Source organism: Protopterus annectens, chromosome 2.part0 (assembly GCF_019279795.1).
Source record: "Protopterus annectens isolate FY-2018-M chromosome 2.part0, PAN1.0, whole genome shotgun sequence".
In the NCBI taxonomy this organism is placed as follows: Eukaryota; Metazoa; Chordata; order Ceratodontiformes; family Protopteridae; genus Protopterus; species Protopterus annectens.
In genome coordinates, this window is record NC_056728.1 from 127,482,696 (window position 1) to 127,499,261 (window position 16,566).

At 42.0% G+C, this 16,566-nt stretch overlaps 1 protein-coding gene across 3 annotated transcripts in view; it reads left to right on the forward strand.

The window, feature by feature from the left end:
* Window positions 1-16,566, forward strand: part of ANKRD44 (ankyrin repeat domain 44) — a 1,254,083-nt gene that overhangs the window by 1,120,470 nt on the left and 117,047 nt on the right. The window lies entirely within an intron of this gene.

The window sequence follows — 16,566 nt, forward strand, 5'->3', positions numbered from 1 at the left end:
TGAGGCCAGTAATCCTCTTGGTTAGGTACCTCTGTGGTCTCCAGCTGCTGGAGATGTCTAGCCAGGTACATTCCAATTGGTGCATTGTAATCAATAATGGGTCTGATGAGGGAAGAGTAGAGGGGCACCACTACATCAACCAGAGGAGAAGTTGTGGATAGCATTTAATGAATAGCTGAAGGATTTATCTGGGAGGGGAAGACAGCAAGAGTCAAGTGGAATAAGCTGATTCTTTAAGTGGAACAGGACGGATTGGAATTATCCAATTTGAAGGGGTATTTCAGAGCTGCACAGTTAAGGCTCCTATACGTAGCACAAGTAAAAAACTATAATTCACCATGGAAAGGGATGATGATGAAACGGGGGGAGATTAAGAAACAAGAAAGGACTGGGATTTTGGATGCAGGTCTTTAAGGATAATAGCATTAATTATACAGAATATTATATCCATAAAGTAGCAGAAAGTATTCTAAGAACTGAGCCAACACAGGAATGGAGAAAGGAGATTCTGCCGATAGGGATGACTGCAAATAGGGATATAGACAATAGGCAAGAGGGGGCTGGAATTTATTGGAGAAAACTGGCAAAGGAACCAAGGTATTGGGAGCAAATAACTAGAGAATGAAAGATGATAGAATGGGAAGATGCCAAGAATTTATTTGGACTGCAGGTTAAAGATTGATAACAGAGTATAGGCAAAGAGAAAGAAACAGGGGGGTCCTAAATAAAAGACCAGCACTGGTAGAGTTTTTAGTAGAATCTAGAACATAAGCTGCCATTAAAAAAGGAATAATTAGAGTATATAAGGTATTGCATGATGGCTTTTAAAACTCTAAAACTCAAAAAATGTAAGGTATGTTTCTACATGGGGAAAACAGAAAGTAAAACACATGAAAATTGTACTGTATTTCTTCAATATTTTTTTGCCAGTTGCTTGAGAGTGCTGGATGCTTGAGCTCCAGTTAACTGAGAGTTTACTGTATAAATGTATGATTGCTTATGTCATAAGTGATGAAAAAAGTGTGTGTATTGTGTATGATCCTTCTATACTGAAAGAAAAACAGTAGGAGGGGTGAGTTGTACTTATGAGCAATGAAACTCAAAGACCAGAAATGTCAACTTTGTTTAGACATTCAAAGTTATGTAATCATCTTAAAAAATGATTTACTGTTTCAGACCATATTAGTTTAGGTATTAGAGGCAGAGATATAGATGCAGTGTTAGAAATGAAAGAATTTGAATGGTGAATAACACTTGCATCGACCAGAGTGTAATGATGCACTTAATTTTATAAGTGTTCACAGTTTTAAAAGGTGAAGCATTAATGTATTGTTCTTCTTTTATTTTATGTTGATTTTATTATAAAGTGTCTTGTCTAGTCTTATGTCACCACTGTTAGAGTATTTGCTAGGATATTGTGTATAATTTGACTAACTGTTAATCCTATTCAGTATTGTGCCATTGTTTTCTGATTCACTCTGATAATGTCCTTATTGATTAAAGAAACAGTAATCATTGCTTTGTTAAATTATGCTGTTCCACATTCTGTGGGTTTCTTTATTTGACACTTACCCTCCTGATAACCCTTTGTTTGTGAAGACCAGGCTCATGATGTCCTCCATTGACTGACCTTCTATTCCTTGTCCCTCTCTGTTAAAGAGGCTTAAAGTCTGCCTGAGGATGAAAGATCTGTTTGCCATCTCCCATTAGAGACTGTACTGAAGAATAATATTTTTATAGCAAAGAAACCTACAAATTTTAGGCTTTCTATCCTTGAGAAGGTGGGTAACCTCCACTGGCCCTCTCTGAATTGAACCAGGATAAACTTCTGCATTATTTCTTTTATCATGGACCAACTATATGGATCTGAGATCTGAGTATTTGACCAAACACCCTGTCAAATCATAAACACAGTTGCTTCTTTTCTGATTGCTTTGGATAGTATCACTTTTATAGACCTGCTTGACATTTCATTGTCCATTCCTGCATGGTGGCTTGGTTTTGTGTGAGCTTAGAAAAACTCTTGACAGATACGTCAAAGAATATCTAGAGCAGACTTCTTCCATAGTTTCTCTGCTGACCATTCATGTTTGTTGAACTTCAGCTGCTCACCAGTTGTTGATGGTCTTTGACATGATGGATTCTTCCTGGAATCTAAGCTTGTAGGACTCTGGCAGTTTCTGTATTTTGCCTCAGGGGACAGTACATTACTATTAGAAGATGCTTCCCTGTGGCCATTCCTTTCCCCAGAATCTTCATCAGAGTGCTAGATCATTTATTGGGGTATTAGAGGTGTTACAGTAGAAGAGCTGTTTCTATATGACATAGTTGAAGTGCGACAACTTCGAACGTTATATGGTCAAGACCATATGTTCGAAGTTGTCATACTTCGAATTAAAAAAAAATAAAATAAAAAACAGGAACAACTTCCTGACAGTTGTAAGCAGGGGGCAAGTCACCCTACACCTCCCGCTTATTAAATATACCAACTCTGAGACCGCGCTACAGTGCAATAAAGGGAAAATTCCCTTTACCGCATTGTAGTGCGGTCTCGGAGTTGGTATATTTAAAGAGCAGTGGGTGGGGGGGGTGAATGGTGGCTTGCCCCCCTGCTTAAAACTGTTTATTTTCTTTTTTATTTTATTTATTTATTTATTTTTTTTTACGTGTTCAAAATTTTGTAAGTTCGAACATATGGTGTTTGAACTTGCAGAGTTTCGACTATGTGATATAGACCCGAAGAGCTTTTTGGTATTTTTATATGTGGCTAAGTGATTGATGAGGAACTTGATAAGTAAAATTGACAAGAAAACTTTAATGTTTGAATGATCAATGTCATCAAGTTGAGTATTATATGTAATATTAACTGTGCACTACTTTGCCATTCAGGTGGTTACCCTGTTAAGGTCAGTGATCATGTAAACTGTGGGTATAAAATAAAAAGTAAACATTTTTTGCAAGACTGGCAAGTCCTGTACAATCTCCTTACTGACACTAGAGATGCATACTATATGAGAAAATGTCATACCTATTTTCATAGGTTCTGTGACCTTTCACTTAATATACATATATACTTTGCTGACACCAAATGAATCTTGGGTGATTGCACCCCTTCCAGAACACTCTTTCATTAATCTTGACTTGAATTGTGACTTGTCTGCAGTCTTTGGAGATGGTTATAATCTGTGTCCTTGCTTCTCCCACTGGTAATGACATTTTATTGTATTGGAGCTAGAACTCCTTCAGTGGTGTTCCTTTTTATTCCCAGTGAAGGTAGTGAGCTCAGAATATAGCCTTCATAGTTGTGACAGATGTGCGTCATGATCTGTACACTTTTGTGGTTGATGAGAGTGATGGTAGCTACAATGCTTCCCACTCCTTTGGTGTTCTGCCACATGATAATCAACTGTTGAGTAGTGGACTGTTTGTGGCTATGGAGTCTTCATTTCCTACACAGTGTACTTCTTTTTAGATCCTTTCCACAGCTCCCTTGGCTAATGAAATTTATGCAGCAGCCATCTGATAAAGTTCCCTTTCACTCTGGACATTTTATTGGAAGGTTGCCTCCCCTCTCCTTCTTTGGAGCAGCCTGGTCTAAGGGACCTAGAACAGTTCTTAGAGATTTTTATACATATACTTTGTAAATGTGGAGTTTGTGTTCTAAAATGGCCTCTGAGCACAGGTATACTTTGAGTTATAAATCACATAACTTTTCTGGAATATAGGGAATTGTTAGCTGTACTGGTCCTGGGAGCTTGTGATACTTTTTGAAGTCAGATGACCAGCCGATGGTTTGTTATGCAAAAAAAAGTGTTTCACATACTTCTATATTTGACTGTCTGTTAAGAAGCACTGTAAGTTTGACAGTGGACTTCTTACTGTTAGTGGTCCAAATTCCACGTGAATTAGGCATCATTGCAGATGTCTTAAACCATAGCATAAATGCGTCCGTCTTCCAGGTGACACTGGGGATGCACAAGCCAGTGCATTTCTTTGTGCCGGTCCCAAGCCCGGATAAATGGGGAGGGTTGCGTCAGGAAGGGCATCCGGCATAAAATTTTGCCAAATCATACATGCAGACAAAAGTACACACATACATACCGGATCGGTCGAGGCCCAGGTTAACAATGACCGCCACCAGTGCTGTTGGCCTACAGGGTGCTGGCGGAAATTGGGCTACTGTTGGCCGAAGGAGGAGAAGAGGCGGAAGGCATGGCCGAAGGCAGGTAAAGGCTAGGACTCTGATAGTGAGGGTCGAAACTTTGAATGTTGGCAGTATGACTGGTGTAGGGAGAGAGCTAGTTGATATGATGGACCGAAGGAAGGTTGGTATATTGTGTGTGCAAGAGACCAGATGGAAGGGTAGCAAGGCTAGGTGTATCGGAGTTGGTTCAAATTGTTTTATCATGGTGTGGCTGGGAGGAGAAATGGCGTAGGCATTATCCTGAAGGAACAGTATGCTAAGAGTGTTTTGGAGGTGAAAAGTGTCGGATAGAGTGATGTTTATGATGCTGGAAATTGATGGTGTAATGATGAATGTTGTTTAGTGCATATGCTCCACAATTTGGGTGTGCGATGGATGAGAAAGAAAAGTTTTGGAGTTAGTTGGATGAAGTGGTGATGACTGTACCCAAGGGTGAGAGACTGGTGATTGGAGCAGATTTCAATGGGCATGTTGGTGAAGGGAACAGAGGGGATGAGGAAGTGATGGGTAGGCCTGGTGTTAAGCAAAGGAATGCAGAAGGTCAGATGGTAGTGGATTTTGCAAAAAGGATGGACATGGCTGTGTCGAATACGTATTTTAACAAGAGGGAGGAGCATAGGGTGACATACAAGAGTGGAGGAATATGCACACAGCTGGATTATATCTTATGTAGAAGAGCCAGTCTGAAGGAGATTGGAGACTGTAAAGTGGTGGCAGGGGAAAGTGTAGTTAGGCAGCATAGGATGGTGGTTTGTAGGATGACATTGGTGATCAAGAAGAGGAGGATGAGTGTGAGGGCAGCACCAAGGATCAAATGGTGGAAATTGAAAAATGGTAATTATGAGGTGATGTTCAGGGAAGAGTTAAATCAGGCACTGGGTGGCAGTGAAGAGTTACCAAATAGCTGGGTAACTACAGCAGAGCTAGTAAGAGAGATGGCTAGAAAGGTGCTTGGTGTGACATCTGGAAAGAGGAAGGAGGACAAGGAGACCTGGTGATTGAATGAAGAAGTACAGGAGAGTATACAGAAAAAGATGTTAGTGAAAAAGAAGTGGGATTGTCAGAGAGATGAAGAAAGTAGACAAGAGTATACGGAGATGAGGTGTATGGCAAAGAGAGAGGTGGCAAAGGCTAAGGATAAGGCGTATGACAAGTTGTATAAAAGGTTGGACACTAAGGAGGGAGAAACGGACCTGTACCAATTGGCTAGACAGAGGGACCAAGCTAGTAAAGATGTGGAGCAGGTAAGGGTGATAAAGGATAATGAAGGAAACATACTCACAAGCGAGGAGAGTGTGTTGAGCAGATGGAAAGAGTACCTTGAGCGGCTGATGAATGAAGAGAATGAGAGGGAGAGAAGGTTGGATGATGTGCGGATAGTGAATCATGAAGTGTAGTGGATTAGCAAGGAGGAAGTAAGGATAGCTATGAAGAGAATGAAGAACAGAAAGGCTGTTGGTCCAAATGACATACCTGTGGAAGCATGGAGGTGTTTAGGTGAAATGGCAGTGGAGTTTTTAACTAGATTGTTTAATGAAATTTTGGAAAGTGAGAGGATGCCTGTAGAATGGAGAAAAAGTGTTTTGGTACCGATTTTTAAGAATAAGGGTGATGTGCAGAGCTGTAGTAACTACAGAGGGATTAAATTGATCAGTCACAGCATGAAGTTATGGGAAAGAGTAGTGGAAGCTAGGTTAAGAAGGGAGGTAATGATTAGTGATCAGCAGTATGGTTTCATGCCAGGAAAGAGCACTACAGATGCAATGTTTGCTTTGAGAGTGTTGATGGAGAAGTACAGAGAATGTCAGAAGGAGTTGCATTGTGTCTTTGTGGATTTAGAGAAAGCATATGACAGGGTGCCTAGAGAGGAGTTGTGGTATTGTATGAGCAAGTCGGGGGTGTCAGAGAAGTATGTAAGAGTGGTACAGGATATGTACGAGGGTAGTGTGACAGCGGTGAGGTCTGCGGTGGGAGTGACTGATGCGTTTAAGGTGGGGGTGGGATTACATCAAGGTTCAGCTCTGAGCCCTTTCTTATTTGTAATGGTGATGGACAGGTTGACAGACGAGATCAGACAGGAGGCCCCGTGGACTATGATGTTTGCAGATGACATTGTGATCTGTAGTGAGAGTAGGGAACAGGTGGAGGAGACCCTGGAGAGGTGGAGATATGCTCTAGAGAGAAGAGGAATGAAGGTCAGCAGGACTAAGACAGAATATATGTGTGTGAATGAGAGGGAGGATAGAGGAATGGTGAGGATGCAGGGAGTAGAGGTGACGAAGGTGGATGAGTTTAAATACTTGGAATCAACAGTTCAGAGTAATTGTGAGTGTGGAAGAGAGTACAGGCAGGATGGAGTGGGTGGAGAAGTGTCAGGAGTGATTTGTGACAGACGAGTACCAGTAAGAGTGAAAGGGAAGGTCTACAAGAGGGTAGTGAGATCAGCTATGTTATATGGGTTGGAGACAGTGGCATTGACAAAAAGGCAGGAGTCAGAGCTTGACGTTGCAGAGTTGAAGATGTTAAGATTTGCACTGGGGGTGAAGAGGGTGGACTGGATTAGGAATAATTATATTAGAGGGTCAGCCCAGGTTGGAAGGTTTGGAGACAAAGCCAGAGAGGGAAGATTACGTTGGTTTGGACATGTGCTGAGGAGGGATGCAGAGTATATTGGGAAAAGGATGCTAAGGATGAAGCTGCCAGGTAACAGGAAAAGAGGAAGGCCTAAGATAAGGTTTATGGATGTGGTGAGAGAGGACATGCAGGTGGTTGATGTGACAGAGCAAGATGCAGAGGACAGGAAGAAATGGAAACAGTTGATCTGCTGTTGCGACCCCTGACGGGAGCAGCCGAAAGAAGTAGTCTTCCAGGTGACACCCTTTTTGAATCTCAGTTGTGATCTTTATCGGGTTCTGCTGGCTTCAGTCGGACAGGCGAAGTCTAAGATTAATAGTTCATACATGTGTACTTTCAAGTCATTCACAAAGGCTGTTTGGTGTCTAGCCACTGCAGTTTACTTACTTCTCCTCTCCTTAATGGACACACACCCATGGTCAATGCAAAATTGCTCGTCAGTTTGTTTAAATTAAATTTACAGGTGGTGGGAGATCTTGTTTGTCACAGAGTGAGTGTTGATTCCAAAGCTATGGTATCCCGTGGAAGAAGTATCTGTCCTGCCAACAGAATTTGTTTGTTTTATAATGTAGATTTAGGTCCCTAACATGTTTTTTGTGGTGTTTCCACACCAAAGAACACAAAAGAACAAGGCCGCAATTGCACTGAAATTGACCCATTATGATATTAGATACAGTTCTAGTTTCAGAGATAGGATGTGGTTTCTCTGAAACACATTTTTACCTTAGCCCAGTTTGCTTCTAAATTGTCCAAAAGAACAAAGCAACAAAATCAAGTTCAGGATTAATGTTCTTGTATGACACAAGTTGGTATTTCCTGAAACAAACTTTGGGAGATTTATTTTGCAGGATGCGACACTTCAACAGTCAATTGTATGTCTAAGGACTTGTGTAGTGCAGTAAGAAATGTTTTCACAAGTGGCATTCAGGGATAAAAAAAAAAACATTATTTTTAGAAAATAAATGGAATAAGAAAATGCACTGTACAGAAATACAGTTATTCTTCATAACTAGAACTATATCAAAATATCACCTGGGATCATCTTCCATGCAGTTGTCTTGTATTCTTAATTTGTATGTTAAAATTTGAACATTGTAATTTGTAATGAGGCATAAGTTATTGCTTATCAACCAGCCAACAAACCAGCAGATCATACTTCAAGAAGTATTAAAGACAGATTCAACTATATTATTTTTTCCTTTTATATTGGTAGCATTTCTTAACCCTTTTTCACCATTGTACTTGGATGCCATTTGTTCCTCCTTCCATGACTTATATTCAGCAGTCATGCTTTTTCTTCTTTAATCTAAAGTCTGGTTGCGTCAGGTTGTCTGTGTTGCATTTCCTGCTGAAGTGGTTACTGTATTGCCAGGCCTACTTGGTGCATGTTCCCTTCTAGATGTCAGCCTGACTGTAGTGCAAAGCATTCTTTAGTAATCCTTGTGTAGGGCTGATCCTGTGATGTCCTTCCATTCATGTGTTGCAGTATGCCTTAAATCTGGGATTCCCTGCCTAAAGCAGCCCGACATCCGGCCAGTATACAAAAGCATAAGGTTGCTTTAAGGTATGCTGTACGTCACACATATGCACCTTGCGTAGCATAGGGCTTTTAAAGGTGACGTCTGGACATGCCATCCTCAGAAATTCTTTGCCACCAGTCCATGCACCATCTCTCGATCATTGGTCTGAATGCCTACGTCCTGTTGCTAGTTTCCGAACCGTTGCAGATAAGTGCTCCATTGGGGTTTCATTTTTTCTTGTTTTTTCGTTGTTTGCAGAGTTTCCTGTTATCCATGAAGGGTAAATGCCAGTGTGGGAAATTGATTTCTCATGAAGACTGCCACAAACCGTGTTTATATTGCCTAGGTGCCTCTCATGACCATACATCCTGTTCTGTCTGTCAGAGTTTTGTACCGAAAACTGTGTGTAGTAGGCATTCTTCTGTAGCATTGCATCTGGAGAATCAGTGACTTAAGTTTCTTGCTAAGGATACTGTGGAAGGAACTTTCCACCCCATGGGTCAGCTTTTAGGGAAGAAGATTAAGAAACCCAGACTGGAATCTTATGCTCTCTATCCTCTGCCAGATGTTTCACGCCTGGCTTTGTTGTCTGATTCCTCTCCCGCAACCGGGCTGGAAGCTGTCAGGGATCCAGGTTTCAGAACGTCCGATGAGGCATGGCAGATGTCCATTTCAGACATTCAGGGGAGACCAAAGTTGATTATTTCTGAGTGGTCTAGGTTTGTTCCTCATATTTTAGTTATGGAAGAAGCCCCTTCTACAGTTGTTGAATGCTGTCCTGGGTCAGAGTCTTCCAAATTTTACAAGTCAGATGCCCCATTAAGGAAAAAACAAAAAGCTAAACTCATTTCTCTTGCCCTTAGGGATCCACAGAGTGAGTGGCTGGCCTTCACTCAAGGATTGTCCAATGTTTTTATATCATTGAAACGTCCTCAGGGGGGTTCTGTTCCAGCAAACCCTTGGTCCTATACTCCCCTTAAAAGACTCAGGGAACAGGATTAATCTGAGGAGATGTTGGATTATGATGAGAAATCCCTTGCTTACTCTTCCCAAATTCCTTCTGTTTTGGACTGTATGTCAGAGGAAGAGGAATCTAACAGTCCTGATGTTCTCATTGAAGAAATTTCTTTTGGGAACACAGTCTCTAGGATGATAGTTTTTAAATGGGATTGTGCTCTGGTCTCTGAAATTCATAAGAGGTGCTATGAATTGCTGCAGATGGAATCTCCTAAAACTTCTGCTGTTTCTCCTATTTTGGCTGCTTTGTTTAATGCATTTTCTAATGCCTCTAAAGCCCCTTATCCTCTGCCCAGTGCTGCCAAGAAGCCTTATAGGTTTTATAGGGTGCCTGAGGACTGTAACAGTGTCCTGCTGCTGATCCTTCAGTGGTGTCTGTAGCCTCTGACAAGTCCTCTCATTTGCTTCCTTCTCCCAAGTTACTGCCTTTTGATAAAGACAGCAGAACCATGGAAAGGCTAGGCAAGAACATTTACACCTCCGCTACCTTGGCTTTTTAGGGCTATTAATTATCAGACCCATATGTCCAGTATGTGTCGGCCCTCCTTTCTCAAGCTTGTCAGGTTATTTCTGATCTTCCAGACTCCGAGGATAAAACTTCTGCTTTTTCCCGGTTAAGGACTTCCTCACAGGTGGTCCGTTATTCCATTAAGTGTAGTTATGATGCAGCAGATGTTTCTTCTAGGGCTGCTGCTTTTGGGTCAGTGATGAGGTATTCCTGGCTTTAAGCTTAAGCTGATTGATGCATCTCTTGATCATAAACACTTGTTTGGGCTGGCTGCTGATTTGTTTAAGTCCTTTTAAGATAAGGGGAAGGCTTTACAGTAACTCAAACATGTGTTTGCCTCTCCTGTTCCTAAATTTCAGAGACACTACCCCAATAAGCCAGCTTTTGTTTGCATGTAGTCTTGGCCTCCTCCTAAGAGTAAAAAAGAGTGGCAGGCTGACACCTTCTGCAAAGGCTACTCAGACTTCAGGGACTCTGAAGTCTTCCTTTCCAGATAAACCAAATGCTATCTGACTATCAATTTCTTTCCAGCCACGTTCCTGTTTCTCTTCTCCTTTCTCTCTCTCCTTGTTTGGCTTCAGATTACTCAGGATTCATGGGTTCTGTCCATTATTCGCCAGGGTTATTTCTTGGTGTGGAAATCCCACCCACCTTTTATGGGCATTCCTTAGCCTTTGTGGGAACAGCGTCCCTTTTTCCCAGAGGTACTTTGAGACCTTTTGACTCAAGGTACTATTCAAGAGGTGCCCGTGTCCCAAAGGGGGAGGGGGAGGTTATTCCAGGATGTTTCTAGTACCCAGAAAAGAGGGTACTTGGAGACCTGTTTTAGACCTGTCCCTTTTCAACACTTTTCTGATGGTACCCACTTTTCAAGTGCTGTCCCTTCAGACTCTGTTCACTCTCTTGCTTCCTCTTTCTTATATGGTATCTCTGTATCTCAGGGATGCTTATCTCCATATTCTGATCCATCCCCTTTTCAGGAAGTTTTGCATTTCTCTGTTGCTTCCTGGCATTTTCACTTCTCTGCTTTGCCCTTTCTACTGCCCCAAGGGTATTCACCAATTGCTTCACTCCTATGATTGCTTTTTGCAGGCTTCAGAGGATCCAGTTATTTCCTTCCTTGGATGACAAGCTGATTCAGGCATCCTGTCCACAGACCCTTTTGCAAAATCTTCATTTTTGCCATTTCTGTTCTTTAGAGCCTGGGGTTCAAAGTAAACGTCAAAAAATCTTCTGTGGCTCCTTCTCAGAACCATGTTTTGCTGTGTTGCAGGATTCAAATGGTGCCTGTGTTGGCATCCCTGCCTCTTCCAAAGCCTTTTCTCTCATTTCCTTTTTCCAAACTCTTCTTCCTCTGGCCTGTACTGCAGCCAGGGAGCTTCTGACAGCTCTGGGTTTCATGGCATCCACCATCCCTATGCTTCCTCTGGCCAAACTCCACATGAGAAAGTTTCAATGGTTCTTGAAGTCGTTTTGACTTCAACATGCACATCCTGTAGTCTTTGTAGTTCCTCTTCTACCTTGTCTCAAGGAACTTCAGCGGTGGATCCAGCAGTTGTCTTCAAACCCAGGGCCCCCTTTTCATCCCCCTCTTCCCTCTCAGGAACTGCTCACAGACACTTCAGATGGTGGGGATCTGATCTCCTCTGTAACCGAAGGAGCACATCAGTGTCAAAGAGATGAGAGCTCTTCTGCTGGCTCTTCAGGTTTTTTATCCTTTTTTCTCCCCAGGACCCGTCAAGGTATTTACAGACAGTACCACAGTCATGGTATATAAACAAGGGGGGGGGGGGTACAAGATCTTGCCTTCTTTGCTGGTTGGCACTCCTGGTATAGGATCTTGCTGTCCATCATCAAGGGACTATTCAGGCAGTTTACATTACTTAGGGCAAAACATTGTGGATGCCTCACAGGGATGTGTTTTAGGACATTGTCCACCAGTGGGGTACTCCTGGAATAGATCTGATTGGCTCCCCTCTGAACAGACAACTTCCTTTATTTTGTGCCAGAGTCCCAGGTCCTCTGGTGCGGAAGGTGGACACTCTGTCTTTTTCTTAAAAGGAGATGTTTCTTGATGCATTCCCTTCCCCTCATTCCAAAAGAACTGTTCAGAATTCAACAGGATCCTCACAAAATCTTGTTGACTCCCTTTTGGCCGAAACAGCATTGTTTCCCTTGTCTGCATTTAGCCAAGGGCAGTCATCACAAGTTATTTTACAAGGTGGACCTATTCACAGAGAAAGGATCGCTCATTGTTGTATCCATCCCCACCTGTCCACTCTTCAGCTGACACTGTGGGTGATAACATTTTAATTCCACATAGACACCTTTTTTCTGAGGATATGCTTAGGGATCCTGCAGGAGGCCAGGAAACTCAGTGCTAGGAAATCCTACTTAACCAAATTAAAGAGGTTTCTGTTTGGTGTATCTCGTGTAACCTGGACCCACTTACTGTGGATGATCCTTTGGTTCTTTCTTATTTATGTGAATTACTCAATGCTGGTTTAGTCTTTTCTTCTGTTAAGGCCCACTTATCAGCTATCTCCTCTTGTCTGCCTTTATCTCCTCCTTTAGCTTCTAGAATTGAAGCTAAACAATTCCTTAAAGGCATTCTTCATGTTCAACCTCCCAGGAAGCCTCTTCCTCCTCCCTGAGATCTTAATTTTGTTTTAGAGAAGTTGACTCAGGCTCCCGTTGAGCCTGCTGCTTCAGCGTCCATGCAGAATTGCTCTTGGTAGACTTCTGTTTTGTTCGCCCTTACTTCTGCCAGATGGGTGTTTGGGCTTCAAGCCCTTTTTATTTGTCTTCCTTTTTTGATGTTTTATAAGAACAAGGTGTACTTGTGTACTAATCCTTTTTTATGCCCAAGGTGGTTAACGAGTTGTCACTTAGCCAGTCTATTCATTTGCCTGCTTTTTTCCCTTATTTGCAATCTACCAGTGAGAGGGTGGTGCATACTTTGGATGTGCACAGACAACTCAGATTTTATTTGGATAAGACTAAGTCTGTTAGAAAATCTGATCAATTGTTTGATTCTTTTCATCCTAGCTCCCTAGGATTAGCTGTATCCAAGTAAACTATTTCTTCTTGGATCTCTAAAGCTATTTTTTTTTGTTATACTTTTCATGGTAAGAGCCATTCTTCTTCTGAAGGAAGCTCATTCTACTAGAGCTCTGGCTTCTTCTGGTGCTTTTTTCAAGGGTTTGGATACTAATCCTATTCTTGAAGCAGCTACCTGGACTTCTGTGCATACTTTTGTCAAGCACTATAAGTTGGATGGAATCTCCAGAGCTAGAGTTGGTTTTGCTAGGGCCATCCTTCTTTGCTTCCTAGAGGTGTTTGCTGGTCCTTCCTCCTCCCAAATTCCTTCTTGAGCTTTAGCACTCTCCCAGATGTAAGGAATACTGCAGCATGTGAATAGAAAGACAGTACAGTTGTGTAAAATCCTGTAACACTAGATGTCCTTTCCTTCACTGTTGCACTGTTCACTCCCCATCTCCTCCTCCTCCTGGTTCATTTCTCTTCTGGATGTACTGGTTACCTCTTGGTTTTCCTTGGACTGGCATTCCTACCAGGGCTATTAGTTCTGAGGATGGTATGTCCAGATGTCACTTTTATGCCCTATACTATGTGAGAAGCATTCGTACTGTGTGCCTTAAAGCAACCTTAGGCTTTTGTGTACTGGCCAGACGTCAGGCTTTCCTAAGCAGGGAATCCCAGATGTAAGGAATACTGCAACAGTGAAGTAAAGGACATCTACTGTTATGGTAAGATTTACACAACTGTACTTTCCCTCTGATGCAGTCTCTCAGCTTCTGGTACAATTTAGCAGTGTGGCAGGTTAAACCACTTCTTTACCCAAGGGTGGGAAACTCATCATTAGCAGTAGTGCATATTCCCTGTATGTTCTTGAGGCCAGGTTGTATGAGGGATTGGTCAGTTTATTAAACTTATGTGCATCTTTACTACTTCACTCTGTAGGGTGCAAATGGTGTGACTTGAGAGACAATCAGACTTATATGTGAGTAGTAGAGTGGAACCCAGAACCATAGGCCTTGTCTGTCACATTATCTGTCATTACATTGGTTGGTGGTGGTGAGATTCAAACTCCACTCTTGGCAGTTCTGTCAGTTACTGTGACAACCAGAATGGAGGTTTGGATAGGAAAGCAAAATGTGTCTGTGTGAAGTACTGGATTTTTATGATACTGTTGATGGATCTCTCTAAGACTTTAAGGCCCATTTCTCATAGAAGATGGTTTCTTTGACAGTTTCTTCCAGGCAAGTATCAGCAGAGGAAATGTTGAGGGCTGTGACTTAGCAATTTTTCTATAGTTTTGTTTCGTTCATTTTGCCTGGTTACCATCAGCCCTGTTCGCATTTTATTGACCCGTTTATTTTTATGGAGTGAAAACCATTACCAGCAATAGGACTGATGATTAAAAGCTCTGTTATCCAGGCTTCCATCAGGGTGTTTTCCTTTAAGGCTCTAACCCGTCCCTCCACTGGCAGATGTGAGCACTCTTCTCACTGTACATGCCCACTGTGACCTTATGTAGTGTCTGTGCTTCCACACACACCCTTCCCAGGTTTACCATCACTGATTTCATACAGCCAATCCCATATCCCTATGCCTTGACATTTCATTAGCTTAAGGTGCTCATCATTACTGTATGTGTGTGTGTGTATATATATATATATATATATATATATATATATATATATATATATATATATATATAAATATAAAAACATTTTTTTTCCTTTATGCTTTTTGCCCCCAAGTATACCAGTCATCAGCCTCCCTAATGTTGCCTGAGCTTATTCATTTCTCTATATTGGGTACCCCCAGAATGGAGGTAAGACCTATCTAATGGAGTCATCATTTAGGTAACCATAAGGATGCTTTGTGCCCCTGTCCTCTTCCTTATCTCGACTGTTCTGCTGTTGGAGTTGGATACCTTCATCCCTGAATTCAGGTAAGTCTGGCTTCCTCACAAAGTCAGGCCTCTAAGGTGTCCTATTAGTCTGTCTACAGGCTTGGAATTACTTTGCACCTGCTTCCAATTAACAGATTCATATCACAGTTTGCAAGCTATGTGGGCAGTTCTGCAGCCCTGAACTCCAACTCTTGATGGCCGATGTAAGCACTGCATTATCCATACCTCTGAACTTCTTAGTGCAAGAAATCTGGACAAAGCCTGACAAAATGGGGGAAACAAATGCCCAAAAATAGGCACATATTTTAAATATTGCTCTTATAAACTTAGAAAGTTGCTAGAGTAACAGAGATTGTTTTAGCATACATTTTTTGAAAAATTTAAAGTCTTGAAACTCAAATGAATGCCATTATTTAGTGACTTCACTCCTCAGATCAACCCAGTAATTTGCCTGAAAATCACAAATTTTATGAGGATCAGATCAAAAATATGAGCCAAAAGTCAGTACAGTTGAGAGGTGTGATTATTGCAGCTCATCGTATTCCTTTCTCCTGATGTGAGCACTGCATCACTGTGACTCATTCTATTCCTTTCTGCTGATGTGTGCACTCTGTCACTGGCTTATTCTGTTCCTTTCTTCTGAAGTGTGCCCTGCATTACTGCAGCTCATCCTGCTCCTTTCTCTTGATGTGCACACTGCATCACTGCGGCTCATCCTGTTCCTTTCTCCTGATGTGAGCACTGCATTAATGTGGCTCATCCTGTTTATTTCTGCTGATATGATTACTGCATAACTGCAGCTCTTCCTGTTCCTTACCGTTGTTGTGAACACTGCATCACTGTGGCTCTTCCTAATCTTTTCTTTTGATGCGAAAACTGCATCACTCCAGCTCATCCTATTCTTTTCTCCTGATGTGAACACTACATCACTGCGGCTCATCCTATTCTTTTCTCCTGATGTGAGCACTGCATCACTGTTGCTCATCCAGTTCCTTTCTCCTGATCTGTGCATACTCCTACAGATATACAATAGCAGCAGCAGCAGCTTGGGCTGTAGTGCAGTATGCAGACCTGTGTTTGAATGTGATCAGTATCTGGGACCACCTCTTCCTCCCAGCAGTATAGCTGATCCCATGAAAACCACACAGTTCCAGCCCCCAGCCTGACTTTTGCATCAGTGGAATTGCTACTTGAACTTAGGTCATCTTGGTCATAGTCTGGGATCTTTCCCTTTATGCCACAGGGCCTGGCCAATTACGTGTAAATATTTGAACTTATTCCTTTCTGTCCAGTAGTTTCTGCCCCCTGTCCTCCAGTTATTATTGTGTACATGTCTCTTTGTGTTTTGGGTTGCTTGTCTGAAAGATGTGTGTATGTTATGATGGTGAGTCAGCTGAATGGTGGATAGTGGAAAGAACGCAGGTGAGAGAAAGTGGCTTTAAGAAGCAGGTGGTGGTGGTTTCTTTGTTTAGCCAAGTTGCCCTCTAGTGATAACTTATCACGAGGATTGTTGTGTTTTGTTTGATGTCTGAGGGAAGAACCTTCTCTGTAGTCATTATTGGGGGGGGTGATAGCACAGATCAGCCCTGGTAACAGATTAATAAGGAGGGCGAAGGAGAAGGTCACATTTTATTTCAGACAGATGACTATCAGACTAGATCTTTCTTTGAGAGCTGTAAGTCGCTTGCTTCACTCTGGATGAGTGGGATGTAAGATCTGTTCATGTGACCCAAACAGGGCACAC